Source organism: Oncorhynchus tshawytscha, linkage group LG08 (genome assembly GCF_018296145.1).
Source record: "Oncorhynchus tshawytscha isolate Ot180627B linkage group LG08, Otsh_v2.0, whole genome shotgun sequence".
NCBI classification, from domain to species: Eukaryota; Metazoa; Chordata; class Actinopteri; order Salmoniformes; family Salmonidae; genus Oncorhynchus; species Oncorhynchus tshawytscha.
The window spans coordinates 35,631,836-35,657,191 of NC_056436.1; positions in this window are offsets into that span (position 1 = coordinate 35,631,836).

Below are 25,356 nucleotides of genomic sequence, written 5' to 3' on the forward strand. Positions count from 1 at the left end.
GTCTTTGAAGGACCTACACAGAGGTTATTACATGTAGTGCAACACAGTAGAGAGCTGTTAAAGCCACTGGTGGGTGGTGACGGGTTGTCAGGATTTTGTTTATTGTCCTTCCAGAGCTGATACAGTTCAGAGCATTTCTCTCCCTCTCTCCCCGACTCCGACCTTCCCAAAATGTGGCGAGAGAAGAGGAGGGGACATCCATCGTGCGCCTCTGCAGGTTAATGAGCTCAAGGTGAGTGGAGCCGAATCTCTGTACTGGCTGGAGCTGCATTGGAGCTGGAGACGGTCTGAAACGGCCCTGGAGACTGTCTGAAACGGCCCTGGAGACTGTCTGAAACGGCCCTGGAGACTGTCTGAAACGGCCCTGGAGACTGTCTGAAACGGCCCTGGAGACTGTCTGAAACGGCCCTGGAGACTGTCTGAAACGGCCCTGGAGAATGTCTGAAACGGCCCTGGAGAATGTCTGAAACGGCCCTGGAGACTGTCTGAAACGTCCCTGGAGACTGTCTGAAACGTCCCTGGAGACTGTCTCCAACGGCCCTGTAGACTGCCAAACGCCCCACGGTGGCTCTGCTAGCACAGCCACGCCACAGTGGGGCTGCTTATTAAACATACACACGCGTATGCACCAGGGTTCGTATTAGGAAAATGTGGCGCTGGACATTTGACCGGCAGCATTTTAATTGACCTGATATTTGAGAAATTACACTGAACCCACCTGATTAGGGCGTCCACCCACAGCGCTCAGAATGACACAAATCACATGTAGATTATGGTAATTCATATTAACAGAACATGCAAGTCTAGGATGCAACTATGTGTGGCCCTTCTTACCGAATTCTGATGAACACTTCGAAGAGAATAACTGTCCACATTTCCTTTCCCTCAGCCCACAAGATGAGTAATGAACAGCAAAATCACTAGCCTATGTCAATTTACTATCCCCCATTGTAGAAAAGTTGACCTATTCTATTGGTCAGCATGTCGAGAAATAAATAGCCTGTTCCAAACAGACTCTGGGACAGTTGTGGGACAATAGATCCCAAATATATACATCCGGTAGGCCTAGGCAAAAACAGATCTTGATGCAAGAGATCAGACCGTTTAGCTTAAAATTTCGATGAACTATTATTTATTCGCATTTGAAGCGCAGCACTACATACCAGGCAGTAGGCAACATGCAAATGTTCATACCAATTAGCAGGAAAACACCTTTGTCAAAGGCACACCACACATGCGAGCAGTTTCATGTGACAGAGACATTTTTGAAAGAGGGAAGATGGAACATGCACCAACTAGCATGGGTTGCTAGTATGACTCGGATTGGGCCTTTGGCCACTGGACAACGACATAAAGTTTATATGAATAATTGCCTCCATGGATATGGTCTGATTTTGGCTAGGTTACTTTGAAGCAAGGTAAGACCTGCCTCGTAATATGCAGTAAAATGTTCAGGTTTCAAACTATTAAGAATACGTTTTCAAAGTGAATACCGCCTCCAGCTCAATGCAAAGTGGTGTGTGACGCACTGATGAAGTCTGCCTTCCGTTGCCTAAGCGTTTGCTGTTTGAGATGCCGTAGCAGCAGCTCAAAGACCCTGTGTCTGTATGCTGTATGCATGTGATAAATAACATACATCACGAATACACTGTAGGCCTACACACACACACACTGCAATTTAATTCCACTAAATAATGCAAATGAACCCATACACCGATAAGCATGACCAGTCAAATGTATTTCCATCAACTGGTATTTCTACCAACGAATATGCTGAAAAGCATTATTTTTCAATGGAGTTTTTTCTTTGGACGGTGCCAATTTTAACTATTGGCTATTTTATTTTATCGGCCAAAAGCCGGCTGTTACCGGCTAATGGAAACCTTGGTATGCACCTACACGCACACACGCACATGCACACACACGCACACACACACACACACACACACACACTTTGGGAGAAATGAGGGGGTGGAGGGAAAGGAGGACTGTAGGGGAACAAGCCTGGGTAACCACAACTCACCGGGCCATTAGGGTTTGGTGTCATTGCCAATCATCATGCATACTAATGGAGGACATTCTATGGTGGAAATTGAATGTCTCAGTGGCAGGCTTTATGCTTGGTTTCTTATGACCCATTATGTTATTTAATACATCACCATTATAAAACAACACACTGTGTAATGCAGATTATTAAGTGTTGGCTATATGATATTTGCTAAGTTGCTGGATGGGTTGTTTCGTTGCTGAACATAAACCACTAAAGTAACTCAACTGGAAATCATTTACTGAGTCTGGAATGATTGAGTCTATAATGCCACCAAATATGACAATTCAGTGAGTTACACAGTCCAATACATTCCCCAGAGAGCTGTGAAATGAGACCAAGGTGAAAGAGAATAAATAGCCCCAATGATTCCCACAGGGTGCCTTAATCTGCCCCCCAGATCTCAATGATCAGCCACCAGCAGGGCTGATATGCTATGCAGCCAGCCAGCCAGCCAGGCATAGAGGTATTGAACCATGCAGCAAACTTTAATTAATAAACTGTAAGTGCCATGTCGCTTTCCCTCTTTTTCTCGTTTCCCAATCCCTCAATCGCAACCTGCTAGTTTTGACACGTTGAGCTCGCCCTAAATCCATAGCCATCACTTGGCTGGCGAGAAAGAACAGAATAAATGCCCGAGACGTGTATGTGAAATCATTACACGGTGGGCGATAATCCATTGTTTACGGGGACCTGTCTGGGTAATGCGTTGTATGGGTCTGTGAGCAGAGCATTGGGCTGGGGCCTGGGGCTGAGCAGAGCTAGATAAAGTGTTTACTCCATCACTGTGGGTTGTATAAATAGCTTTGTCCTGGGTTGTTAGCCCTTGACTCTCCAGATCCAGTTGCCACTGCAGCTTGATGTGTGGTTTGGCTGCCCTTCAAGATCTCTGTGTGTATACCCATGCCTATACCCACACACCCGCCCGCTTTGCGCGTGTGTGCCTGTGTGCGGTTGCGTGTTCTCGTGCGCGTGCGTGCATGTGTAATCCCCCTTGTTTGCCCCGTCTGCAACCACAGGCATGAAGGAAAGCCAACTGCTCCACTGTTGGTAACATGTGTGCATGTACAGTTTCAAACACTGGAACACGTAGTCAGTAGAAACATGCAGAATTACAATGGTGTAAGATGTGAAAATCACATCTGGATAATGTGAATTACAAAGTGGTATCTCCTTTCTAAATAGATTTCATCTTCAACTGGTGACTATGGAACGTCACAGTCCGCTGAACCTTTTTCTATTTCCCCATAAAACCTCAGCTTTTCCTCGCTGGGGTCCTAACGCTCAGTAATGGATACAGTCTTCTGACAGAGGAAGTCAAAGCTCTTGGTTTTGATCTTAAATTCTGTTAAATCTTCTCTAATTCTGACAGGTTTGACTTCCCCACGCCGGAGACACGTTGTTCCAATCCTAATCCCAGTGTCAGAGAGGACTGCTGAGAGGCCAGTTTCACACGTAGGCTACTCACATGGCTAAAGCCTCTCTGCCGAACCCAAGGATAGAGTGTATGCACAACTCTATGTCCTCTCTCATCCAGAAGCCCCAGCACCATCATCCTGACCATCATCCTGACTTTCTGGATTAAACAAAAACATTGAAATCTTCAACTTCTCAGTAATATGACTCAATGGTGTTAGACAAAACTGTCCTCTATTAAAATGCATATGTCATTTATATGTAACTGTTTCCCTCCAGCATTTCAGCGGCCTTCAGGACTAAGAAATAGTCTGTTGACATGTATTCTGTATTATGTGACTATGTACACCTACATGTTTGTTGTTATTGTGGTTCCTGGGTGAGCAGAACTAATTAATTGGCTGTGATTTGTCCCTCAGCACTGATAGATGCGCACACACGCACACACACACACACACACACACACACACGCACACACACACACACACACACACACACACACACACACACACACACACACACACACACACACACACACACACACACACACACACACACACAGACTACATGTTAATGTATTTTAAATGTATGTAAATTGTAAAGTAATTTTCTTGTCTGTAATGTATTTTTCGTTCTGTGTCAGACCCCAGTAAGACTAGCTGTCGCCATTGGCGTCGGCTAATGGGGATCCTAATAAATCAAATGAAAAACATGTTCTGAACACAATGTCTGTATGTATTATCTGAGCTGCAGCACACCTCTATGGAGCTCTCTTCTGTTCTGCTTACATTTACATTTCAGTCATTTAGCAGACTCTCTTACTCAGAGCAATTAGGTTTAAGTGCCTTGCTCAAGGGCACGTCAACAGATGTTTCACCTAGTCGGACAAAGGATTTGAACCAGCAACCTTTCGGTAACTAGCCCAACGCTCTTAACTGCTAGGCTACCTACACTCTGTTCTGTTCTGTTCTGTTATGTGTGAGGGATCATCTAGACTCCCCAGCCCTCCCTCACTGTTCCATGCTGAGGGGCCAGCTGCAGCCAGCAGTACATCTATCTCTGTCTGGCTGCTGTGGCCTCCAGTTCTCCTGCACCCCCCTCCCCCATACCCTGGCATGGGCACCACCTCTGACTCTGGCTTGGAGGGTGGAGGAGAGGCCAAGATTAAGCTATCCTGTGCCAAATCTAGAGCCAATTCACTGTGAGGGATATGTGTGTGTGTGTGTGTGTGTGTGTGTGTGTGTGTGTGTGTGTGTGTGTGTGTGTGTGTGTGTGTGTGTGTGTGTGTGTGTGTGTGTGTGTGTGTGTGTGTGTGTGTGTGTGTGTGTGTGTGTGTGTGTGTGTGTGTGTGTGGTGTGTGTGTGTGTGTGTGTGTGTGTGTGTGCGTGTGTTTGCTGTAGGGCTTTTTCTACAGCACATCAAACTCCTTGCCCCTTCCTGTGAGGTGGCTTGCTAAGTCCTGTTTCTCTCTGTAATTAGTCCTCCTCCCCTCAGTGTTTGGGTTTGTTTTGACTGAGAGAGGGTAGAGGGAGAGAACAAGACAGAAAAGAGGGGAGAGACAGGAAAGGGTAAGAAGGACAGATAAAGAAAGAAAGAGAAAGCTCACAAGCAATGTAAACAGCCATATGGGGAGGTGTCTGGAATAGAAATCCCCAATGTGGATGGTATCTGAGTGTGTGTGTACGCGTGTGCATGTGCATGGGCGTGTTTTTTGCTTTCATGCGTGTGTGCGCTTGGAATAGAAATCCCTAGCGTGGATGACAGTGTCTGTCTCCTCTACTGTCCGGCACCCCACCACTGGCCTGTGGTTGCCAAGATACTGGATCTTTTTCTTGACATTTGGTGGACCTTTGAATTATGAAGAGCAGTGATTCTATGATCTCAACTGCTGCTGAAAAGCCCCACAGTGAACCATCACTACCACCATACTCCTTTTCCAAATTAAATATTGCACATGATTGGCAGAAATAGGTAACTATATGGAATATAGATCTTAAAGACTACCAACAGAATACAGATTGGAAAAGAGTCTGGAACAATATCTCAATGTCCTCTCGAAATGTGTATCATCAACTAATACACTACACATGAATTCACCGGCGCGAGGGGGGAATAGGGATTGGTCGCACTTACTAAGAAGGGGGAGGGAGAGGGGAGACGGGACAAATAATGCTTATTTAATTTTTTCTCGACTATTTTTCATTTCTTCACATATGTACGTTAACATTATTGCCTGTCTGTGGGCTGAACCCTCCTAATTTTTTAAAAAACAAAACAATTTGGTAAAGAAAATAAATAAATGATAGGCAGAACAATCATAGCTAGCCACAAACACCATAATACCCTCCAAACTCGTCATCAAGCTCCAGACCCTGGGTCTCGACCCCGCCCTGTGCAACTGGGTACTGGACTTCCTGACGGGCCGCCCCCAGGTGGTGAGGGTAGGTAACAACATCTCCACCCCGCTGATCCTCAACACTGGGGCCCCACAAGGGTGCATTCTGAGCCCTCTCCTGTACTCCCTGTTCACCCATGACTGCGTGACCACTCACGCCTCCAACTCAATCATCAAGTTTGCGGACGACACAACAGTGGTAGGCTTGATTACCAACAACGACGAGACGGCCTACAGGGAGGAGGTGAGGGCCCTCGGAGTGTGGTGTCAGGAAAATAACCTCACACTCAATGTCAACAAAACTAAGGAGATGATTGTGGAGCTCAGGAAACAGCAGAGGGAACACCCCCTTATCCACATCGATGGAACAGTAGTGGAGAGGGTAGTAAGTTTTAAGTTCCTCGGCGTACACATCACAAACAAACTGAATTGGTCCACCCACACAGACAGCATCGTGAAGAAGGCACAGCAGCGCCTCTTCAACCTCAGGAGGCTGAAGAAATTCGGCTTGTCACCAAAAGCACTCACAAACTTCTACAGATGCACAATCGAGAGCATCCTGTCGGGCTGTATCACCGCCTGGTACGGCAACTGCTCCGCCCACAACCGTAAGGCTCTCCAGAGGGTAGTGAGGTCTGCACAACGCATCACCGGGGGCAAACTACCTGCCCTCCAGGACACCTACACCACCCGATGTCACAGGAAGGCCATAAAGATCATCAAGGACAACAACCACCCGAGCCACTGCCTGTTCACCCCGCTATCGTCCAGAAGGCGAGGTCAGTACAGGTGCATCAAAGCTGGGACCATGAGACTATAAAACAGCTTCTATCTCAAGGCCATCAGACTGTTAAAAAGCCACCACTAACATTGAGTGGCTGCTGCCAACACACTGACTCAACTCCAACCACTTTAATAATGGGAATTGATGGGAATTGATGTAAAATATATCACTAGCCACTTTAAACAATGCTACTTAATATAATGTTTACATACCCTACATTATTTATCTCATATGTATATGTATATACTGTACTCTATATCATCTACTGCATCTTTATGTAATACATGTATCACTACCCACTTTAAACTATGCCACTTTGTTTACATACTCATCTCATATGTATATACTGTACTCGATACCATCTACTGCATCTTGCCTATGCCGCTCTGTACCATCACTCATTCATACATCTTTATGTACACATTCTTTATCCCTTTACACTTATGTGTATAAGGTAGTAGTTTTGGAATTGTTAGCTAGATTACTCGTTGGTTATTACTGCATTGTCGGAACTAGAAGCACAAGCATTTCGCTACACTCGCATTAACATCTGCTAACCATGTGTATGTGACAAATAAAATTTGATTTGATTTGATTCGATTTGATTTGAAATGTGTACCAAATGGCTGACTTTGGTGTTCTCATTCCTTTCTGAAAACCTATTGTGGATCGAGTGCTCCTGTTATTTTCTATTATGTTCTATTTTCGTCGCCTGTGGTTTCTTTCAGAGGAGAATTATATGGGAGGCTAGTTCTGATGTCTTCCAACAGGGACTCAACCTCGGCATGGTGCATCACTGGACGATAGAGAGGAGAGATTCAGCTCTGTTGATGTTGTGACGACCCTCCCACTCTGTCTGCCGTATTCTCTCTTTGTTCTTGTTTCCTTATTAGGATGCCGGTGGGTGGAGTTGGGAGGGTCGTCAGCTACATGGGAAACACCTGGGTCCGGTGTGTCCCAGGATAAATACACCACTTCCCCATTCATGGAAGAGACTCTCTCCATGCAGGCACCTTTACAGATTTTGTTGTGTATCTTGGTGGCCTTTTGGTTGTTTGCTTAGGCACCTTTCAACACCCTGCATTATCACATTCATGCATGCAAAACACTCACTTACACTACTGATTACTGATTATACACACCATTGTGTATTGTACTTAGTTTACTTTATTTAACAAACATATATTTTGTTACTCCTTATCTCCATGTTGTCTCCCTTTTGTTACGGACTTTGAGCCGGTTCGTGACAATGTACACACTGTTTCCTGCCTCCACTATTGACTGAAAGGACAGATCAGTTTGCGGTTGGTGACTTCTACATAACATGCGTTAATGCTTTAGTTCAAAGTGCCCAATGGTCTGGACATTTTCTTGGAATGAGAACAACATCATCTGCCGTACCCTGTTCTGTTCAGAAACACACAGGCACACTTAGACACTCCTCCTATCATGTACTAATATATGGTGTATCACTCTACTGTCTCATGTATCTGTGTATTACCACACTACTCTCTCCTGTATCTATGTGTATTACCATTCTACTCTCTCCTGTATCTCTGTGTATTACCACTCTACTCTCTCCTGTATCTCTGTGTATTACCACTCTACTCTCTCCTGGGTCTCTGTGTATTATCACTCTACTCTCTCCTGTGTCTCTGTGTATTATCACTCTACTCTCTCCTGTATCTCTGTGTATTACCACTCTACTCTCTCCTGTATCTCTGTGTATTACCACTCTACTCTCTCCTGGGTCTCTGTGTATTATCACACTACTCTCTCCTGTATCTCTGTGTATTACCACTACTCTCTCCTGTATCTCTGTGTATTACCACTCTACTCTCTCCTGTATCTCTGTGTATTACCACTACTCTCTCATGTATCTCTGTGTATTACCACTACTCTCTCCTGTATCTCTGTGTATTACCACTCTACTCTCTCCTGTATCTCTGTGTATTATCACACTACTCTCTCCTGTATCTCTGTGTATTACCACTCTACTCTCTCCTGTGTCTCTGTGTATTATCACACTACTCTCTCCTGTATCTCTGTGTATTACCACTACTCTCTCCTGTATCTCTGTGTATTACCACTCTACTCTCTCCTGTATCTCTGTGTATTACCACTACTCTCTCCTGTATCTCTGTGTATTACCACTACTCTCTCCTGTATCTCTGTGTATTATCACTCTACTCTCTCCTGTATCTCTGTGTATTACCACTACTCTCTCATGTATCTCTATGTATTACCACTCTACTCTCTCCTGGGTCTCTGTGTATTATCACACTACTCTCTCCTGTATCTCTGTGTATTACCACTACTCTCTCCTGTATCTCTGTGTATTACCACTCTACTCTCTCCTGTATCTCTGTGTATTACCACTACTCTCTCATGTATCTCTATGCATTACCACTCTACTCTCTCCTGTGTCTCTGTGTATTATCACACTACTCTCTCCTGTATCTCTGTGTATTATCACACTACTCTCTCCTGTATCTCTGTGTATTATCACACTACTCTCGCATGTATCTCTATGTATTACCAATCTACTCTCTCCTGGCTCTCTTGGTTATTTCCATTTGAAAGCAGAAAGCAGTGGTCCTGGCAAAGACCCAGCTCTCTCCTGACTGCAGCTGTGAGCCAATAGGGAGTGTCCACTAGTCCTCAGGCTTTACTGCTCTCAAACACGCCTTTCAAACAGGATGGGTGAATGATTCTACCCAACCAGAATATGATGTTGCCCTGCTGCCATCCCTCTCACTAACTGTAGATGCTAGAGAATTTTAACTCGGGACTAAACAAGAGGAACAGCAAAAGATCCCCAAAGAGAGTAAAATGGGACATTTGTTTCACAGACTAAGGGCTCCTTTCAATCCGTATCGCAGAAATTCAGAGTTACAGTGCGATTGAAATTTGAAGGCAATGTTCCCGCGTTACACCGTAGGACTTAAAGTTCTTGACCCACTCCACTCGCCCCTATGTTTCCTGTAGTCCTCCACGATCAGCTCCTTTGTCATGATCACGTTGAGGGAACGGTTGTTGTCTCTGACCTCCTCCCTATAGGCTGCTTCATCAGTGATCAGTCCTACCACAGTCGTGTTAGCAAACTTGATGGTGTTGGAGTCATGTGTGGCCACGCAGTACTGGGGGAACAGTGAGTACAGCATAGTACTAAGCATGCACCCCTGAGGGGCCCCTGTGTTGATGGTCAGTGTGGCGGATGTGCTGTTGTCTTCCTTCACCACCTGGGGGCAGCCCGTCAGGAAGTCCAAGATCCAGTCCCAGGGCCCTGAGCTTGGTGAGGATCTTGGCGGGGACTATGGTGTTGAATACTGAGCTGTAGTCAATGAACAGCATTCTTACTTATGTATTCCTTTGGTCTAGTTGGTTGAGGGCAGTGTGGAGTGCAATAGAGATTGCATTGTATTTGGATCTATTGAGGTAGTATGCAAATTGGAATTGGTCCATAGTCTCTGGGGTGATGGTTTTGATGTGAGCCATGACCAACCTTTCAAAGCATTTCATGGCGATCGATGTGAGTGATACAAGGCGATAGTCATTTATGTGTGTTACCTCGGCGTTCCTGGGCACAGGGACTATGGTGGTCTGCTTTAAGGTCAGGGATAGGTTGAAAATGTCAGTGAAGACACTTGCCAGCTGTTCAGCACATGCTCTGAGTACGTGTCCTGGTATTCCGTATGGCCCCGCGCCTTGCGAATGCTAACCTGTTTAAAGGTCTTACTCACATCGGCTACGGAGAGCTAGATCACCCAGTCTTCCGGAACAGTTGGTGCTCTCATGCATGGTTCAGTGTTGCTTGCCTCGAAGCGAGCATAGAAGACATTTAGCTCATCATGTAGGCTCACATCGCTGTCGAGCTCATGGCTGGGTTTCCCTTTGTAATCCATGATAGTTTGCAAGCCTTGCCACATTCGTCGAGTGTCAGAGCTGTCATAATAGGATTTGATCTTAGTCCTGTAATGATGCTTTGCCTGTTTAACAGCTATGTATTACTATACTTGTGAGGACTTTTTGGGGACCAACAATTGTTTTCCATTCACCTAACCCCTAATCCTAATCCTAGCCCTTACCCTTACCTTAACCCTAAACTTAACCCCTAACCCTAAACATTAACCCTAAGCTTAACCCCTAACCTCATCCTAACTCCTAACCCTAACCCCTAATTCTATCCCTAACCTCCAAACCTTAAATAATAATAAGACCAGCAAATTATCCTCACCTCTCTGAATTTTTGTTGGTTTACTATTCTGAGGAATTTTGGTACTCACAAGTATAGTAAAACGTATACACACACACACACACACACACACACACACACACACACACACACACACACACACACACACACACACACACACACACACACACACACACACACACACACACACACACACACACACACACACACACACACACACACACACACAGGCCAGATAGTGACAGCTAGGCTACTGTAACACCAGAAGAAATGACATACAATTACAGAACAATTCTGGCCTCAAGGACTGTGACCTGAAAATGCTGTGTCCCACCCACCAACACACAATCCAGATCAGCCACTGCAGATGCATTATCTACATGACTTGTTAAGGTAAGACATAACCTTCAAAGCCACCTTACCAATAATATCTTTCTAATTCTCTTTCTATGTTGATTATGCATTATGGTTGAACCAAAAGATTACATGTAACAAAAAAATTCTATGAAATAGGAAACAATTAAATAGATCTGTGAAGTTGAATCAAACAATAATGTATGTTAATGCTAATGTTGTGTACAATATTTAATCATGTTTCCACATCATAACAATAGCCTAATATATTCAATATGCTATAAACTGTTGTTTTTTAACAGTTTCACTCAATTCATTCTAATTAAAGTTAATAATTCTGACACACCCCTCACTATTGTCATTAGTTGCACTAATTGCACCGTTTGTCTACATAACCTGGTTCAAGCATTCATGACATCACCCTGAAGAAGGCACAGAAATGTCGAAACTTTGGTGATTTAACCAATAAATTACTGGATGTTTATACACGGAGTGTGCAACTTTCTGTATTTTTTTTTATAGCTTATCATTCCCTTTCTCAACCACACTAATGATGAGAGTATGAAACTATTGACAATAAAAGTGTGCTGTTTTCTGTCCATTTATACAGCTTGTGTCACAACAGGAGATCCAAGGCAGGTTGGATTCATTTGCATACATGGACGGACCAGCGAATCGGATCACAATGCAGACGAAGTGGATAGATAAGAGACACATTTTATTACCATGTGTAGACGCAACAAATCTCGATCAGATAGTGATCGGATCATCTTGATCGGATGACGACAACCAAGTCAATAATGTAAGGTGGAACCACGGCTTCTGTCTCTCAACTCACACTGAATCTCCCCCCCCCCCCTTCTCCATCTCTGCCTTACAAATCAAATCACATTGTAGTCATTGTGGACACAGTTTACAGCAGGTATCAAAGATGCAGACAAATGCTTGTGTGCTCGCTCCCTCAACATTGCAGACCAATAATCAATATCAATAATAAATAGTCACATTAAAATCATAACAACAAATAGAATAGGCAGTATGCGTAGTGATAGCTTTATATGTACACAATAGGATATACAGTATAGGTAATGATTGCATTCAATATCTATATATACCCCTACCCATATTTGAAAATCATATGGGTGCTATGTATCTTCCTCTCTCTCTTCCTATCAATCTCCCCCTCCCATTTATCCCTGTCTCTGGCCAAGGTTTATTAGAAGAGCTATATCGAGAGAGGGAGAATGAGTGTCTGGCTGGCAGGACAGACCAAGGGAGGAGAGGGGAACAGAGGTAGGGCCGTGGTTGGGGCCAGACATATGGGCTGATATTCTCCTGGTAATCGGTCTGATCAGGACAGCCTAGCCCAGCTCACTGATTCATCTTCCAGGAGGAGTAAGAGAGAGAGAGAGTTTCTTGTTTACTTTTTGTCTTTCTTTAATGATACATCCTCATTTCATTAAGCCCTCACCACCCCCTTTAAAAAACAACTACCCCCCGTGCTGCATACTCACCTCGCTCTCCACCCCACGATACAAAACATCACACATCACACATCACAATAACCAAAACCTCACCACTTCTACAACCGTATTTCCAACCCACCTTCCCCAGCGGTACAGACGACCTCCCCGACACACCATACCTCCTGAAACATCTACACACTTTTTATCATTTTATAGAACTTGAATTCCACCCTAAGGAGCGCAGAGACCATCCCATTAAATAATAGTGAAGGATCTGTTATCCCCCCAACATTGACCCTGTTCCTCCTTGTTAGCCAAATAGCCAACTTTGCCTGAGCAAACAGAAAATTCAACAACACACATTTGGCCTGTTACTTATTCGAATACCTGTCACCCATTATAAACATCCCAACAATAAACTCCACCCCCAACCTCTCTCACAGACATTCCAACAGAGACATTAATGGCATTAACCTGGCACACACAGCAAAAAAAACACATGATGCACAGTTTCATTCATGACACAGAAAGGACACCCCTGTCCGACTCCTGGGTCGACCTGTACCAACCAGCTATTAGTGGCCAGGGCTCCCTCCACTGGAGGTCCCCTGACCTATTTGGTACTGGGAGTTTGTAGAGCCCCCTCCTTCCAAAACCCACATACCCCCTGCCACTGATGTGCCTTCACTCCTGTTAGGCTCCTAATGTTCCTCTCCATAATGCAGAGGTGAGGATTTACCTCCCACCCCTCAAACTCCCTCAAGCTCAGAGTGTTAAAGTCCAACAAGTCCTCCATACCCCCTTGCCAGAGCCCAGTCTCTGCGTCACCTGCAATGGCGGAAACATTTCAAGCTCTCCTCAGCAGCACGCATGCTGGTTCCTTTCAGCCGACATCAGTATGGTATAGCAGTCTCTGCGCCGCATTTAGTCGGAATGCAGCCACCCTGCTCTCCAGTTCCACTTGGCCTTGTCCTCCTTCGTAGACAGACATGTACAACACTGCCGCCCTCAGCCAGTGATAGCCTGACCAGAAATCAGGTCTGCTAGCAGGGGAGGGTTTGAGGACAGCCACTTTACGCCACAGAGAGGATGTTGCCAGGTTGTTGATTATCAGCACCCTCCCTGTATATGACACTTGGGACAAGAGCCACCCCCACCTGCCAGGCTTGACACCACTGCCTGTGACAGCCCCTCCCAGTTCTTCCTGACACACCTCTCCGGGCCCAGGTACACCCCCAAAATGTTAAGCCCTTCAAAATCCCAATGCAATCCCCCTGGAAGCAGAGGGGGGGCCCTATCCCTCCATGTCCCACATAACAGAGCTTTGTCGTACCCAAGTTCAACTTAGCTGACAAAGCTTCCTCGTACACCTTCAGACTAGTCTCTAGTGCCTGCATATCCTGTCCATCCCTGACCATCACAGAAACGTCATCTGCATACACTGACACTGCTATGCCTGTCAACACATCCGTGACTGTCCAGCACACTCCCTGCAGTCTCCTGTGTAGGACGCCCAAAGAATACTCAATGGCTAGTGTATATAACTGCCCTGATAGAGGGCTTCCTTGTCTACTGCCCCGCCTCACCCAGACTGGCTTACTGAGCCCCCCTCCCACCTTGACCATACATGACGCCTCAGCAAACAACATCTTCACACAAGGCCCTAATTAAGTTATCTGTGTTTGAGCGTCCTGGTACACAATATGTCTGGTCCTTGTGTACTTTAGAGTCCAGGTGGGACTTCAGTCTGTTAGTGAGGACCTTGGCAAATATCTTGTAATCAGCACAGAGCGATGCCACAGTCCTCCAGTTCTTAAGTTCACACAAGACTCCTTTTTTCGTCAGGAGAGTCAGAGCCACCCAACGGCAGCTCATTGACAACTCTCCTACCCTGATGCATTCACGCAACACGCAAAAGAAGTCCAGTCCAATTCTTCCCCAGAATTTTTTATAAAACTCCACTGGGAGGCCATCGACCCCCGGTGCACAGCCGGGGGACATCTGGGTTACGGCCTCTGTCAGTTCATGGAACAACAGGGGAATGTCCATTTCATCCCTCTGTACCAGAGAGAGCATAGGGAGTTCTGCAAACAAAACCTGAGCAAACATAGGATCACGCAATTCTGCTCTATGCAACTCAGTATAAAACTCCACAGTCTGGTCCCGCATCTCCCCCACCACAGAGGTTACCCGACCATCCGAAAGCTGTAGACAATGCATTCCCTATCACCGCTCTGTCTTTCCAAACCAAAGAAGAAGGAGCTGAGAGCATCTATCTCCTTGAGCATGGAGAGCCTAGCTCTTACAAGTGCTCCCTTTGCTTTAACCTGGAAAAACTGCCCAGGTCCCTGCGTAATTCAGCTAAATTAGCCTGGAGACCTATATTGCCTTGCCCCACCAGCTCTACCTCCACTTCACTGATACTACGCTTGAGTTCCCCCAATACTCTAACAGCCCCTGAGGATGAGAGAGCTGTATACTGTTGACAGAAAAGCCGAATTTGGACTTTCCCCACATCCCATCATTGACTCAGAGACTCATACTTCATTCGCTGCCCCCACCTTTCCCAAACAGTCTGGAAGCGTGATCAAAAAGTGTTACATTATACTTAAAAAGAGGATGCCTGCCGAAACCCACCGGGAGAATAGTAGCGCCCAACAGCCTATTGCTCAGATTGCTGGACATGTAAAACTGATCTAGTCTGGCTGCAGTCACCCTAACCCTAAAGACATTCACCCATGTATACTGTCTTGTGTTGGGATGTCTAGTTCTCCAAACATCCACAAGGTCAAATTGCTTAAGGGACATCTTTAATAATCTAACTGCACAGTCCAATTTACAGTAGCTATTACAGAAGAATACCATGCTATTGTTTGAGGAGAGTGCACAGTTATGAACTTGAAAAGCTATTAATAAACCAATTAGGCACATTTGGGCAGTCTTGACACAACATTTTGAACAGACATGCAATGGTTCATTGGATCAGTCTAAAACTGCACATACACTGCTGCCATCTAGTGGCCAAAATCTAAGTTGCGCCTGGGCTGGGATACTACATTATGGCTTTTCTCTTGCATTTCAAAGATGATGGTCCAAAAACAATACATCTTTATCATCTTTTACCAGATCAAAGTGTTTCCTTTCAAATTGTATCAAGAATATGCATATCCTCACCTCAGGTCTTGAGCTACACCCAATTAGATTTGGGTATGTCATTTTAGGCGAAAAATGAAAAAAAGGGGCAACCATCAACTTTCCCGCATCTCTGGCGGCATTTATATTAAGTGAGCCTACTTGAAGAGTCTCCATAAGAAGTGGGAGAAAAGCCAGCAAAGAAAGAGACCAATAGCAAAGCTCAAAAAGCCCCAGTGCCAGAAAAAAAAAAAATAATCTTAACAGTATCTTATGCACTGTTGTGACCCACTTTCCCGGATCGCAAAAAAAGCTTCAAGATGAACCATTTCCCCTTTAGTCTAATTCAGGAACCTTGACAGTTCCCTCACCGTGTACTTTAACCCCTCTGCCTGTCTTTCTGTCAGCTCTGGACCCATTGAGGAGGAGTCTGAAAAGAAAGCCTCCTCATTGTCCTCTTCCTCAGACTCACCTTCCTCCTCCTAGTCTCCATCTCCCATCCTGACCACCTGCCCCTCCTCTCCCCCCGAGCACCAGGAAAAGGTTCCTTAGTGCCTTTGACCACACCAGCCTCTCCCCTCCCACCTCCTTTCTTCTCCCCCTCTTTCCTCTTCCGCTTGACACCCTCCTCCAATGCCTCTAGTCGCTTGCCCTTCCCAACTATACTCTCCTCATCCACTAGCATAACCTGACTAGAACAAGCCTCATCTACACCACTATCTGTAGCATGACTAGGCCCAGCCTCTGCTGCCTGCGTCTCATGGCCCCTTTCCCCCACGGGCACTTGTACCCTCACCATGTCTACAACCTTTATGTGGGCACACAAAGCTCTTACGCCCCAAATCCCCACACTCAAAGCACCGTAGACTCTCTGCTGGCAAACCCTTCATAGAGCCCCTCCTCATGCCTCACTTTAAAATGCACATTGAACTGTTGATCATTGTTATTCAGAAACATGAACACTTACCTCTGGAATGAAACAACATGCTTAACGGTATATGCCTGAAAACCGGCCAACAGTACATGAAAACCGCTAGCAAACTTACCAAAATTACTCTTTCCTGATTTGGTCATCCGTAATAAACGGAGGCAGATTTGCAACTACCACCCTGGTCGAAGGAGTCGAAAGAGGAGAAATCAGTAGCAACACATCCTTTACACATATTCCACTAGCAATCAGCCTACCAACCAAATGTACTCTTTTCATGAACACAACCACAGCTTTGTTCATTGTGGATGTGGGATGTATAAATGCAGCTCCTACCTGTTCGCTGAACGTGAGCAGAACCTTCTCCACCTTAACTCCAATCTTAGGAACAGACCTGAATCCATGCCTTAATGACAGTGTCCCCTCAGCGCTAAGCTGGGGAGCCATTGAGCACACCACACCGTTCAAAACCCCAGGAAACTAAAACTCCGTCCTCTTCCTCCCTAACTTTGAAAAAAAGAAAAAAAAGTGGGTACAGGTAAACTAACTGTGTGTTAACCCTCCACTATGGAACATTTTAAATGAAAGAAAAGACCAAGGAAAGAATCTAGAAAATAAGTAAGGACAGTGCCTCTCAACTACAAAACAGTAGTTTTGAAAGGGAGCAAGAGAGAGAGAGAGAAGTGGAAGAGGGAGAGAGAGATAATTGGAAGAGGGAGAGAGAGAGGTAGAGAGAGAAGTGAAAGAGGGAGAGAGAGAGAGAAGTGGAAGAGGGAGCGCGAGAGAGAGAGAGAGAAGTGGAAGAGCGTGCGAGAGAGAAGTGGATGATGGAGAGGGGAGAGGGAAATAGAAAGAGCGAAGTGGAAGAGGGAGAGAGAGAAGTGGAAGAGGGAGCGAGAGAGAAGTGTAAGATGGAGAGAGAGGGAAGTGGAAGAGGGGGAGAGAGAAATAGAGAGAGCGAAGTGGAAGAGGGAGAGAGAGAAGTGGAAGAGGGAGCGAGAGGGAGAGAGAGAGAGAGAAGTGGAAGAGGGAGGGAGCGAGAGAGATAAGTGGAAAAGGGAGCGAGAGAGAGTGAGAGAGAGAGAGCAAGAGAAGTGGAAGAGGGAGCGAGAGGGTGAAAGAGAGGAGAGGAAGAGAGAGGGCGAGAGAGGGGAGTGGAAGAGGGAGTGAGAGGGTGAAAGAGAGGAGTGGAAGGGGTAGCGAGAGGGCGAGAGAGTGGGATGGAAGAGGGAGCGAGAGGGGGAGAGAGAGGAGTAAGAGGGGGTGAGAGGTAGAGAAACAGAAAGAGAGAGAAGTGGAAGAGGGAGCGAGAGGGAGAGAGACAGAAATGTGAGAGGGAGAGAGAGGAGTGGAAGAGGGAGGGAGAGAGAGAGAAGTGGAAGAGGGAGCGAGAGAGATAAGTGGAAGAGGGAGCGAGAGAGAGAGAGAGAGTGAGAGAAGTGGAAGAGGGAGCGAGAAAGAGAGAGAGAGGGAGGGAGCGAGAGGGAGAGAGATAGAGAGAAGTGGAAGAGGGGGCAAAAGAGAGAGAGAGAGAAGTGGAAGAGGGGGCAAAAGAGAGAGAGAGAGAAGTGGAAGAGGGAGTGCGAGAGGGAGAGAGAGAGAGAGAGAAGTGGAAGACGAGCGAGAGAAGTGGGAGAGGAATCGAGAGGGAGAGAGACAGAAATGTGAGAGGGAGAGAGAGGAGGGGAAGAGGGAGGGAGAGAGAGTGAGAGAAGTTGAAGAGGGAGCGAGAGAGAGAGAGAAGTGAGGAGAGAGTAAGAGAGAGAGAAGTGAGGAGGGGAGTAAGAGAGAGAGAGAGAAAGAGATGTTGAAGAGGGAGTAAGATAGAGAAAGAAGTAGAAGAGCGATCAAGAAGGAGGGAAAGAAGTGGAAAAGGGAGTGAGAGAGAGAAGTTGAAGAGGGAGTGAGAAAGAGAGAAGTGGAAGAGGAGCAAGATGGAGAGAAAGAGCGAAGTGGAAGAGAGAGCGAGAGAGAGAGAAGTGGATGAGGGAGAGAGAGATAGAAAGAGAGAGGTGGTAGAGGGAGAGAGAGAATTGGAAGAGGGAGCGAGAGAGAGAGGGAGAGAGACAGAGGGAAAGAGAGGGAGAGAGAGAGAGAAGTGGAAAAGGGAGAGAGAGAGGGAGAGAGAGAAGTGGAAGAGGGAGCGAGAGAGAGAGAAAGAGAGAGAAGTGGAAGAAGGTGCGAGAGAGAATTGTAAGAAGGAAGAGGGAGCGAGAGGGAGAGAGAGAGAGAAGTGGAAGAGGGAGGGAGCGAGAGAGATAAGTGGAAAAGGGAGCGAGAGAGAGTGAGAGAGAGAGAGCAAGAGAAGTGGAAGAGGGAGCGAGAGGGTGAAAGAGAGGAGAGGAAGAGAGAGGGCGAGAGAGGGGAGTGGAAGAGGGAGTGAGAGGGTGAAAGAGAGGAGTGGAAGGGGTAGCGAGAGGGCGAGAGAGTGGGATGGAAGAGGGAGCGAGAGGGGGAGAGAGAGGAGTAAGAGGGGGTGAGAGGTAGAGAAACAGAAAGAGAGAGAAGTGGAAGAGGGAGCGAGAGGGAGAGAGACAGAAATGTGAGAGGGAGAGAGAGGAGTGGAAGAGGGAGGGAGAGAGAGAGAAGTGGAAGAGGGAGCGAGAGAGATAAGTGGAAGAGGGAGCGAGAGAGAGAGAGTGAGAGAAGTGGAAGAGGGAGCGAGAAAGAGAGAGAGAGGGAGGGAGCGAGAGGGAGAGAGATAGAGAGAAGTGGAAGAGGGGGCAAGAGAGAGAGAGAAGTGGAAGAGGGGGCAAAAGAGAGAGAGAGAGAAGTGGAAGAGGGAGTGCGAGAGGGAGAGAGAGAGAGAGAGAGAAGTGGAAGACGAGCGAGAGAAGTGGGAGAGGAATCGAGAGGGAGAGAGACAGAAATGTGAGAGGGAGAGAGAGGAGGGGAAGAGGGAGGGAGAGAGAGTGAGAGAGAGAGAGAAGTTGAAGAGGGAGCGAGAGAGAGAGAGAAGTGAGGAGAGAGTAAGAGAGAGAGAAGTGAGGAGGGGAGTAAGAGAGAGAGAGAGAAAGAGATGTTGAAGAGGGAGTAAGATAGAGAAAGAAGTAGAAGAGCGATCAAGAAGGAGGGAAAGAAGTGAAAGAGGGAGAGAGAGAGAGAAGTGGAAGAGGGAGCGCGAGAGAGAGAGAGAAGTGGAAGAGCGTGCGAGAGAGAAGTGGATGATGGAGAGGGGAGAGGGAAATAGAAAGAGCGAAGTGGAAGAGGGAGAGAGAGAAGTGGAAGAGGGAGCAAAGAGAAGTGTAAGTGGAAGAGGGGGAGAGAGAAATAGAAAGAGCGAAGTGGAAGAGGGAGAGAGAGAAGTGGAAGAGGGAGCGAGAGAGAAGTGTAAGATGGAGAGAGAGGGAAGTGGAAGAGGGGGAGAGAGAAATAGAGAGAGCGAAGTGGAAGAGGGAGAGAGAGAAGTGGAAGAGGGAGCGAGAGGAGAGAGAGAGAGAGAAGTGGAAGAGGGAGGGAGCGAGAGAGATAAGTGGAAAAGGAGCGAGAGAGAGTGAGAGAGAGAGAGCAAGAGAAGTGGAAGAGGGAGCGAGAGGGTGAAAGAGAGGAGAGGAAGAGAGAGAGAGAGGGGAGTGGAAGAGGGAGTGAGAGGGTGAAAGAGAGGAGTGGAAGGGGTAGCGAGAGGGCGAGAGAGTGGGATGGAAGAGGGAGCGAGAGGGGGAGAGAGAGGAGTAAGAGGGGGTGAGAGGTAGAGAAACAGAAAGAGAGAGAAGTGGAAGAGGGAGCGAGAGGGAGAGAGACAGAAATGTGAGAGGGAGAGAGAGGAGTGGAAGAGGGAGAGAGAGAGAAGTGGAAGAGGGAGCGAGAGAGATAAGTGGAAGAGGGAGCGAGAGAGAGAGAGAGAGAGTGAGAGAAGTGGAAGAGGGAGCGAGAAAGAGAGAGAGAGGGAGGGAGCGAGAGGGAGAGAGATAGAGAGAAGTGGAAGAGGGGGCAAAAGAGAGAGAGAGAGAAGTGGAAGAGGGGGCAAAAGAGAGAGAGAGAGAAGTGGAAGAGGGAGTGCGAGAGGGAGAGAGAGAGAAGTGGAAGGCGAGCGAGAGAAGTGGGAGAGGAATCGAGAGGGAGAGAGACAGAAATGTGAGAGGGAGAGAGAGGAGGGGAAGAGGGAGGGAGAGAGAGTGAGAGAGAGAGAGAAGTTGAAGAGGGAGCGAGAGAGAGAGAGAAGTGAGGAGAGAGTAAGAGAGAGAGAAGTGAGGAGGGGAGTAAGAGAGAGAGAGAGAAAGAGATGTTGAAGAGGGAGTAAGATAGAGAAAGAAGTAGAAGAGCGATCAAGAAGGAGGGAAAGAAGTGGAAAAGGGAGTGAGAGAGAGAAGTTGAAGAGGGAGTGAGAAAGAGAGAAGTGGAAGAGGAGCAAGATGGAGAGAAAGAGCGAAGTGGAAGAGAGAGCGAGAGAGAGAGAAGTGGATGAGGGAGAGAGAGAGAAAGAGAGAGGTGGTAGAGGGAGAGAGAGAATTGGAAGAGGGAGCGAGAGAGAGAGGGAGAGAGACAGAGGGAAAGAGGGAGAGAGAGAGAAGTGGAAAAGGGAGAGAGAGAGGGAGAGAGAGAAGTGAAAGAGGGAGCGAGAGAGAGAGAAAGAGAGAGAAGTGGAAGAAGGTGCGAGAGAGAATTGTAAGAAGGAAGAGGGAGCGAGAGGGAGAGAGAGAGAGAGAAGTGGAAGAGGGAGGGAGCGAGAGAGATAAGTGGAAAAGGGAGCGAGAGAGAGTGAGAGAGAGAGAGCAAGAGAAGTGGAAGAGGGAGCGAGAGGGTGAAAGAGAGGAGAGGAAGAGAGAGGGCGAGAGAGGGAGTGGAAGAGGGAGTGAGAGGGTGAAAGAGAGGAGTGGAAGGGGTAGCGAGAGGGCGAGAGAGTGGGATGGAAGAGGGAGCGAGAGGGGAGAGAGAGGAGTAAGAGGGGGTGAGAGGTAGAGAAACAGAAAGAGAGAGAAGTGGAAGAGGGAGCGAGAGGGAGAGAGACAGAAATGTGAGAGGGAGAGAGAGGAGTGGAAGAGGGAGGGAGAGAGAGAGAAGTGGAAGAGGGAGCGAGAGAGATAAGTGGAAGAGGGAGCGAGAGAGAGAGAGAGTGAGAGAAGTGGAAGAGGGAGCGAGAAAGAGAGAGAGAGGGAGGGAGCGAGAGGGAGAGAGATAGAGAGAAGTGGAAGAGGGGGCAAAAGAGAGAGAGAGAGAAGTGGAAGAGGGGGCAAAAAGAGAGAGAGAGAAGTGGAAGAGGGAGTGCGAGAGGGAGAGAGAGAGAGAGAGAAGTGGAAGAGAGCGAGAGAAGTGGGAGAGGAATCGAGAGGAGAGAGACAGAAATGTGAGAGAGAGAGAGGAGGGGAAGAGGGAGGGAGAGAGAGTGAGAGAAGTTGAAGAGGGAGCGAGAGAGAGAGAGAAGTGAGGAGAGAGTAAGAGAGAGAGAAGTGAGGAGGGGAGTAAGAGAGAGAGAGAGAAAGAGATGTTGAAGAGGGAGTAAGATAGAGAAAGAAGTAGAAGAGCGATCAAGAAGGAGGGAAAGAAGTGGAAAAGGGAGTGAGAGAGAGAAGTTGAAGAGGGAGTGAGAAAGAGAGAAGTGGAAGAGGAGCAAGATGGAGAGAAAGAGCGAAGTGGAAGAGAGAGCGAGAGAGAGAGAAGTGGATGAGGGAGAGAGAGATAGAAAGAGAGAGGTGGTAGAGGGAGAGAGAGAATTGGAAGAGGGAGCGAGAGAGAGAGGGAGAGAGACAGAGGGAAAGAGAGGGAGAGAGAGAGAGAAGTGGAAAAGGGAGAGAGAGAGAGAGAAAGAGAGAGAAGTGGAAGAAGGTGCGAGAGAGAATTGTAAGAAGGAAGAGGGAGCGAGAGGGAGAGAGAGAGAGAAGTGGAAGAGGGAGGGAGCGAGAGAGATAAGTGGAAAAGGGAGCGAGAGAGAGTGAGAGAGAGAGCAAGAGAAGTGGAGAGGGAGAAGTGGAAGAGGAAGAGAGAGGGCGAGAGAGGGGAGTGGAGAGGGAGAGAGGGTGAAAGAGAGGAGTGGAAGGGGTAGCGAGAGGGCGAGAGAGGATGGAAGAGGGAGCGAGAGGGGGAGAGAGAGAGTAAGAGGGGGTGAGAGGTAGAGAAACAGAAAGAGAGAGAAGTGGAAGAGGGAGCGAGAGGGAGAGAGACAGAAATGTGAGAGGGAGAGAGGAGTGGAAGAGGGAGGGAGAGAGAGAGAAGTGGAAGAGGGAGAGAGAGATAAGTGGAAGTGGAAGAGGGAGCGAGAAAGAGAGAGAGAGAGAGAGGGAGCGAGAGGGAGAGAGATAGAGAGAAGTGGAAGAGGGGGCAAAAGAGAGAGAGAGAGAAGTGGAAGAGGGGGCAAAAGAGAGAGAGAGAAGTGGAAGAGGGAGTGCGAGAGAGAGAGAGAGAGAGAAGTGGAAGGCGAGCGAGAGAAGTGGGAGAGGAATCGAGAGGGAGAGAGACAGAAATGTGAGAGGGAGAGAGAGGAGGGGAAGAGGGAGGGAGAGAGAGTGAGAGAGAGAGAGAAGTTGAAGAGGGAGCGAGAGAGAGAGAGAGAAGTGAGGAGAGAGAGAGAAGTGAGGAGAGAGTAAGAGAGAGAGAAGTGAGGAGGGGAGTAAGAGAGAGAGAGAGAAAGAGATGTTGAAGAGGGAGTAAGATAGAGAAAGAAGTAGAAGAGCGATCAAGAAGGAGGGAAAGAAGTGGAAAAGGGAGAGAGAGAGAGAAGTGGAAGAGGGAGCGCGAGAGAGAGAGAGAGAAGTGGAAGAGGGAGTGAGAAAGAGAGAAGTGGAAGAGGAGCAAGATGGAGAGAAAGAAAGAAGTGGAAGAGAGAGCGAGAGAGAGAGAAGTGGATGAGGGAGAGAGAGATAGAAAGAGAGAGGTGGTAGAGGGAGAGAGAGAATTGGAAGAGGGAGCGAGAGAGAGAGAGGGAGAGAGACAGAGGGAAAGAGAGGGAGAGAGAGAGAGAAGTGGAAAAGGGAGAGAGAGAGGGAGAGAGAGAAGTGGAAGAGGGAGCGAGAGAGAGAGAAAGAGAGAGAAGTGGAAGAAGGTGCGAGAGAGAATTGTAAGAAGGAGAGGGAGAGCGAGACTTTGAGTTTTAAATAACCTTTATTGGGTCTGGGAACCCACAACACGATAAACACTCATTCAAAACCATGGTTACACGTCAATTAAAAACACCAAGTCGTCCTCCACAGTAACTAAACACACCAGCCTCTGAATACCCCATATACTCATAACAGATCAATATTGTTAACCATTTTGTAATAGGCAAACTCAACCCTCAGTCTCGCTGCCAACATCCCCTCCAGCATTCCCACCACCTCCACAGACCCCTGTCCCCGAATACTGTTCTTTCGTGTCTTCCATATTGCTAATTTAGCTGCCCCTAACACAAAATTAAGCAAAATAACTACACCCCTTCGACTAAACCTGTACTTTATCCCAAATATAAACTGTTGGGAAGAGAAAACCTCTCCCAAAGCTGAAAACCAGTTAGTGATCAGGTCAATCATCCCGAACAACCTGGGACACGATAAGAACAGATGTGCCAGAGTTCCAGACTCAGCACAGAATGGACACCCTTCCCCAACTGTCGGATCCAGGTGTACCAGATGCATATTGGTGGCTATAGCTCCATGTATTATCCTCCATTGGAGGTCAGCTGTCCTCTTTCAATAGGCAGTTTGTATAAAGACCGCCAACAGCCTTTTGGGGAGGCACCTGGACCAAAAACACCTGCCCACATCGACGATTTTAAAGCTTCCAGGGAAGAAGCCCGGGACAGTTTGACACAGATTTTGTACATGGCCTTCTTTCCCACCACCTTGAACTCTCCCAGCTCCGGGGTATGGAAGGAAAACACCATCCCCACATCCTCCACGAATGCCCCCACCGCAGCACTAACATTCATCGCTGAGGACACATCATCCAGACCCTCTGTCCACCAATCAGCTCCTCCAACAATCTGCTCCTACTCCGCATCAGATGACCCAACTTAGTACACCCCACACCTAACAGGCATGAATGTAGGCTGGCTGAACCCAGAACACGGGACTGGATGGCAGTGTTATAAAAAAGAGGCTCTTCAGAAAGCCTCATCACTGGTGGCGTGCCGGCCTTACGGGACTTGACAAAAACTCTCCAAGCCTGCATAGCAGACTCATAAAACGGAGTCAAGCCAGACAAATCACCCCCCTCTAGCTTTAAGAGGAAAACAGCTCATCAATGTATAGGCTGTATCCACCCAGCTAGAACTGTCACAGTACAACAGTCTCTGGGCTACTTTTGACCGGAAAGCCATGATCCTGGAAGAAATGTCCACCAGCCCTGGCCCACCCTCGTGCAGTGGCAGGTACAGGGCCGCAGCTTTAATCCAATGTTGTCCAGACCAAAATACATTGACAAGGGTCTTGTTTCAGACCCCACCGGTGGCTGTAAAATCATTAGTCTGTGCCACAGGGTAGAGGCAGCTAGATTATTGGCAACCAGCCCCCTTCCTCTATAAGACAGCTGGTGGAAAAGGGTAGCACCCATTTCCACCTTGACAATCCGGCACACACTTTCTCCACTGCACCCTCCCAGTTCTTTTTCTGAAAGACATCGGAGCTTAGAGAAAAAAAACAAAGTCTTCACCCCATCTCTGCCCCACTGAAGCCCCCCTGGTAACCGTGGAGCGGACCTCGTCTGAA